General features: G+C 38.7%; 1 protein-coding gene across 3 annotated transcripts in view; it reads left to right on the top strand.

The window, feature by feature from the left end:
* LOC308076244 (uncharacterized protein) overlaps positions 1-6,598 on the top strand; it is a 124,760-nt gene that overhangs the window by 30,023 nt on the left and 88,139 nt on the right. The window lies entirely within an intron of this gene.

The raw sequence follows: 6,598 nt of genomic DNA on the forward strand, positions 1-6,598 counted from the left end.
GTTCAGTTCAGGGGTGTACTGTGGGATCTTTTGCCTTTTAAAAAGTAGGTTGGGATACACTGTGCTAAATACTACCTATTAAAACATGTACAGTTACAGGCAGTAAGGGAGGGTCTGTAAAGGTTCTGTAGAGGAAGTGGCCAAATAGTAACCTAGACACACCAAATTATTAAAGCTTTTAGTGTCGAGCTTACTTAGTGCCGTGGTCTAGCGCTTTTATATCTGAACAGGATATAAGTAATACATTGAATCAGTTTAAATTGAGTCAGACTCAAGTGACACTATTGAAGTTGACTCATAACTAGGGCTGTCACAAAGACTCAAGATTTAAAAAATTAAGTTGATGATTAATTGTCACAAATAATGGAATGAATGAAACGAATTGTGTTTTTGGTTTAACATTGGAATATAATCATTCCATTTGTTTTGCCTTTTAGGCAACAATAATTCCACAGGGCAGAAATGACAAATAACTTAAATAAATGACACTTTTTTTTTTAATGATGGAAATAGCTGATCTACGTGTTCTGAGTTTTTAGATCTGCTATTTATACTATTTTTGAAAATATTATGAAAAATGTTCAACATGGAAACGATTATGACGATTATATCAAATGTCTGCGATTAGACAATTACTGGTATGTAATAATTGTGACAATTGTGACAGGCCTAACGGTATCCGGAACGCTCGCCCTAAAACACGCTCGCCCCCAGGGGCGGAACACTAAGCTAGGAAGTAGTTTGGCAAAAAAACAGTTACTACTGAGGCACGGCGTCTGAAGTGGACTTGAGCCACGAGAGACACTGCCGAGCGAGCTCAGCAGACCTGTCACTTAGGCGTCACAGGCCCGCTCACCCTCAGAAGGAATTCTTATTTTTGCCTAATTTTACCGATTTATTATTAAAAAAAATAAGTTTTGCAAAAAGTGGGGGGTATGAAATCACGGATCTGTGAGGGTGTCGTGTCGTACGCACAGTGAATGGCCGTGACGCCCCTGGAGCTCAGGCGAGTAAGTCGCCGTGCCGGGGCGAGTGATTAGGGACAAGCATTCTTGTATTCCTCTTAACCATAAAGAAGGCTCGGGTGGAGGAGGAAAGCTTGCAGTAGCAGTAGCATCAGTGTTTATCAGTGTTTATCAGCATGGAGAAACAGTGATCAAATGAAAGAGGAAGCTCTATTTAAAGAGAACACCCTGTTGAGAACATGAGCTGTGATTGACATGTAGAAAAGTGTGACTGTTTGTAAACAACCTGCTGACTGCAGGGGCATCAATTAGGTATGGCAAGGTATGGTAGCTGCCATACCTTGGCTCAGGGGCGTTTTTTTTTTTGTATCATTATTTTCATTTGTGTCATAACTAAATTAAAATTACCTGAATATTTTTTTTAGCGACCGTTGTATAAAAATAATGATTGAGGCTCTCTCTCTGCCTCTGCCTCTCTGTGGGCCCCTCTCAAGACAAAAAAGGTTTTGTGTTTTGTTGTTGCATTGTAGGCTAATGAATACAATAAGTCAAATGGATTGCTTATCCAGACAGGCAGGCTATTTCTCTGTTCTGCTCTCTAACCGTTCCACTCTGGAAACGGAAAGCGCATGTCAAAGAAAATGACACTTGATTAGCACATTGTGTAGGCCTTTGTTTGTTTATACTATATAGCCTATGAGTGATTGGTGGTCTTTGATATTAATGCTGTCATGTGACCTTGCCATACCTTAGCTTTTGCTGACTTGATGCCACTAGCTGACTGACAGCTGATTACAGTATGAGTCCAGTGTGCATCATGAACTAACACCATGCTTCATTTGGTTTTGTTTTAAGGACAACATCAGGTGATCGGGTCTCAGGACATCCTGGTCAAAGTGGGAGATGAGGTGATCCGTCCATGTCTTATTAAAGGTGTCACTTTTGACCTCAACCCAAGACGTGAAGCGTCCATAGGCCTACTGATAGCACAAATAATATAACTTTAGTTTATAAAGACATACTGTATGACAGAGCTGTCTTCTATCATTAAGAAATAATAATAATTTATATAAAAATGTAATAGCCTTGTAGCTTCACCTGCCTCTGTTACATGCATTTAGGGGAAACACTGTTGTTAATGGAGTATTCAATCAATCAATTAATCTAATTACAGTAGAACTCGAGCTGTGTCTGGAAATAATGTTTTACATGTTCTCTCTTGTTGTAGCATCCATAGCTTTAGATTTTAGATTTGAAATATGGTCAGCATTGTAGATGGATGAATGGATGGATATATTAATTATCATATTTATATGTGTATGTTTTTGCAGGGTCAGGGTCTCATCCAGTGATCTCTATAAATGGACCAGCAGACGGTGGTTTATCTTTGACATGTGATTATGGGTGCTGATAGTGACACTATGACCTGTAGAGTTCACCTGCCACGCTTCAACCACACTGTTGAGACACGGTATGACATCTCAGGTAATGTTTATGTTTATTAAAGAATCCCCATTAGAGACACATGAATGAACCTCTAGTCTTCCTGGGCTCCTGAACAAAGTAAAAAACAAACAAACAAAATCTATAAAATGAATACAAAAAGACAAGAGAAAATGTGTTGGGAGTACTATTTACCACTGGTGTTGTAACCATGTTCAGAAGACAGATGTCACTGGTGAGCCAAGCTGGAGGCTTATTGGCGCTAATAATGTTCATCAGTAGCTTTAGAAAGAAATGGACAACCAGTGCAAAGAAGCTAGAATGGATGTTATATGATCAGACTTTCTGGAGCCAGTTAAAAGCTGTGCTGCTGTATTCTGAACCAGTTGTATTCTGAACCAGTTAATCAGTTACACCATATCGCAATCACATACAGCAGTTCACAATATCAGTTCACAAAATCACAGATCATGAAGAAATCACAGACATTATTTGTTTTAATTCTAACTTTTTTAGACAGAGTACCCCCTCTAGGGGCAGTAACTTGTTCAAAAGCACAGAGATGAGGGTGAACCATGATTCACCTCATGGCATATTCACTGCTGTCTGTGTGTATTATAGCAGTTTTGTGTTCAGAGATCCTCAGTTTTAGGCATCTTTTTGTTTGGCCAATATAAGCCTTACCACAGGGTCAGGTTAACATGTAAACCACATTGGTGGAGTTACAGTTGATGAAATTCTTTAGTTTACACTTTCTACAGCCAGGTGGAACAGTCAAGACTAGATGATGATGAGTGAACCAATTTGTCTAAGAGTTGGAACTCTTCTGTGTGCAAAGAGAGGAGAATAGGTTGTTATGTTATTGAGCATATGTTCTATCTGTAAAATAGGCCAATGTTTAAATATGTGTTTGATCTGTTTAGAGTAGTAATTGAAATCTGACTCTAAACACAATCTTGGAGGCTTCACATCTTTCTTTACGTTTTGTTAGCAAATCATTCCTTGGAATTTGTTGGCCTTGGTTCACAGATTGATCAAGGATATTTGTGGGGTATCCTCTGTGTAAAAAAACATATGCCTCTGTTGAATTGATATACTGCTGTTTTCACAGTTCAACAACAGAAGATGAGACTGGCAGGCAGACATTTCACTGCAGTTTGTATATCTCTCTAGAACGGATAAAGACGTGTGTGTGTGTGCGTGTGTGCGTGTGCGTGTGCGTGTGTGTGTGTGTGTGTGTGTGTGTGTGTGTGTGTGTAGGCGGGCTCTAACCAGGATGTCTGAACCAAACGGTAAATAGACGCCAGGTTAGCAGAGTGAGTGACAGGCAGCTCCTCTTGGTCAAATCTTTAGTTTATATCCGTTTGTACCGTTTAGAGCTGTGTGCGATTCCTCAATACATTAGTTAGATAGATTATAATAGTTGTATAGAGGTGGGTGTAGTCAGCCTGGTCAGGTGGGTGTGGTCAGCCTGGTCAGGTGGTCCTTGTCCTTGAGGATAGTTTAATATACTAAGTGGTCCAGAGAGTCTTACTGGACTTAATGAACGAGCCCACTAGGTGGCACTGTATGCCAGTGGTACTCAAACATTTTCATGTTAATGACATGAAAATGTTTGTAACAGAAGATTTGTATTTTATTTCCCCCGGTGTGTAAAGTTAAGTTAAAATATGGAGATAAGAGATTTCTGCCCGACAACAACTATATGTATTTACGTTATTTAAATAGTAAAATGTATGGAACAAATTCCCTCCTACTAACAGGATAGTATTAGTCATATTAATAGAATTATTACCATTAGAAGAGCTGACAAGTATTTTAAAGATGTTTTATTTTAATTTTAATTAATGTAAAAACTGTAGGTCATAGAATATAAATAAAGACTAAATAAACTGTAGGTCAGAATATAAATAAAGACTAAATAAACTGTAGGTCATAGAATATAAATAAAGACTAAATAAAGACCAGCAGCAGGTTTGTGACCCTATAACCCTTTGTTACTGTATAAATCTGATTAAATATAATAAACTCAACGACCGTCTTGTCTCAGCACTGTAATTATTCGGCCATCTTGGATCTCGTACATTACTGTACTCCTGTCCCAAGTCTCACGAGACTTTGTACCTCTGTTCCAGTCTGTGTTCATCTCACACAGGATGTTAGAGAGCAGAGAAAGAGGCAGTTAAACAGTTAAAAGTCCTCTCCACCAACACTGGCACCGTGCCAAGGAAACTGGCACCATGCCAAGGGAAACCCAAAGAGGAAACTCTGCTAGGCCTCAGCCTGTCAGGGAAACACTTCTGAACTATAATATCTATACACCAGGCTGTAATAAATAAATAAGCCTAATTTATGCTCCATCACACGATGGCGTCACGCACAGAGAATATCAGACCTCCAAGCTCCCATTGTGTTGTATAGGGTTGTGAGATTAGTTCTGCTATTCTCAGTGTGCAACACTGTTGTCTGAGCGGAAAATAGGAAAAGAATCATTGGATTGTGTAAATTAAAGAAAGAAAAATATATGAGATTAAATGATCACAAACCTCATTGACAGTCATTTCTTTATTCAAAATGTTTTTGGTAAAACTGCTGTAGGTCTATGTACAGTTAATCACATCCAATTGTATTACATTTATTATTTAACTATCATTAAACTATTTCATACAATAAGCATATTTTACAGAATCACATAATAAAATAATAGAAAATAGAAAAAATTAGCTAAATGCACATTTAGACATTCAAATGCTTACAGTATCATTAAAAACTCATTCAACTACCGTAACTAATAAGTGACTAAACCTCCTAACTCCATTGGATCCTCAAACTGTTGTTAAACCACCTTAACTCCAACTCAGGGTTTTTTCCCGGCTGACTTGGTCTCTTTTTACTCGTACAGTCCCCATTCTCTGGTGTGTAGGTCAGAGGTTATCTTTTGTTTCTACTTTTTATTGTAGATTTGTTTTTCCTTTTTTTTTCTTATTGTGATCGGTCCTCTGCTCTGGAGAGTTAGTAACCCCCCCCCCCCTGACGAGAATAAAGAAAAGATCGAGAAAGTAAACTGGGTTAGGCCCCGCCCCTAGGCCAGGGCCTAACACACACATCTGTCTCAAAACAAAAGCTCAGCATAATCTGTCTCTGTGCATTCCTGAATGCAGGGACTGCTATAAATGACTGTGATGACAGAGATGATCATGTTTAAAATATGTATAGTATTTATATGTGGACTGAAATAACGTTACGTCATCAGGAGGCCAGAACCTCTGGCACCGTGCACCTCCAAAATGATTCCCCTAGTTTAAAATGTGTTTAGTTTGGCATAATAGTTTAATTTTTTTTGGTATAATAAAGGTTTGTACGTCCATCTTTTATTCTAACTCGTAGCGCGACTAGTGAGACTAAACTATTTTTGTTCATTTTACATTTTACAAGTGACAACCCATTTTTCTCAACAATTAGATTAACAGACAATAGGAAATTCTGTACATATTTATTACCTGCATGTGTGCAGAACACATGCACGTATAATACATCCACTATCACACACCTACACGTCCTGTCACTTATTACACTTTATGTTGTACACAGAGCTACCCTCCCTTCACCCCCCCCCCACCCCCTTCCTACAACCCCTCCCTCCTATTGGTTCCATCATAACTGAACAGACATTCTATAAAATACAATAATAATAATAATACAAAATAATATGACTCCACAATGACTACATATTATATACAGGCTGGTGATGACAACATAAAAATATAAGCAGATTATAAGTGCCCTTTGACCTTTTCTACAGCGGGTTTGCCCAAGTGAGGCCCACAGCTGTGGTCTCACTGTGGTCTCACTGTGGTCTCACTGTGGTCTCACTGTGGGCTTGCTGTGGGCTTGCTGTGGGCCCACATTGGCAGCCCATATTACATTCCCACATCATTTGCCGCTCTTTTCCCTGTTCTTTTCTTTTTTTATACATATTTATATACTATTATATATAATTATGATATATTATTATACTTTATTACACAGCTTGGTTGAATGCTCGATTCTGATTGGTCAGTCATCGGTCATTATTTCTGGATAATGACCGATGAGCTCAATAACGGACCGCTGTGTAATCAGAGACTCAGAGCACCTGCTCAAGTCAACCTGCGCTGCTTGGTTTAATGCTTTATCCAACATGACAGCCA

This window comes from Gymnoscopelus braueri (assembly GCF_963280865.1).
Source record: "Gymnoscopelus braueri genome assembly, chromosome: 20".
Classification (NCBI taxonomy): Eukaryota; Metazoa; Chordata; class Actinopteri; order Myctophiformes; family Myctophidae; genus Gymnoscopelus; species Gymnoscopelus braueri.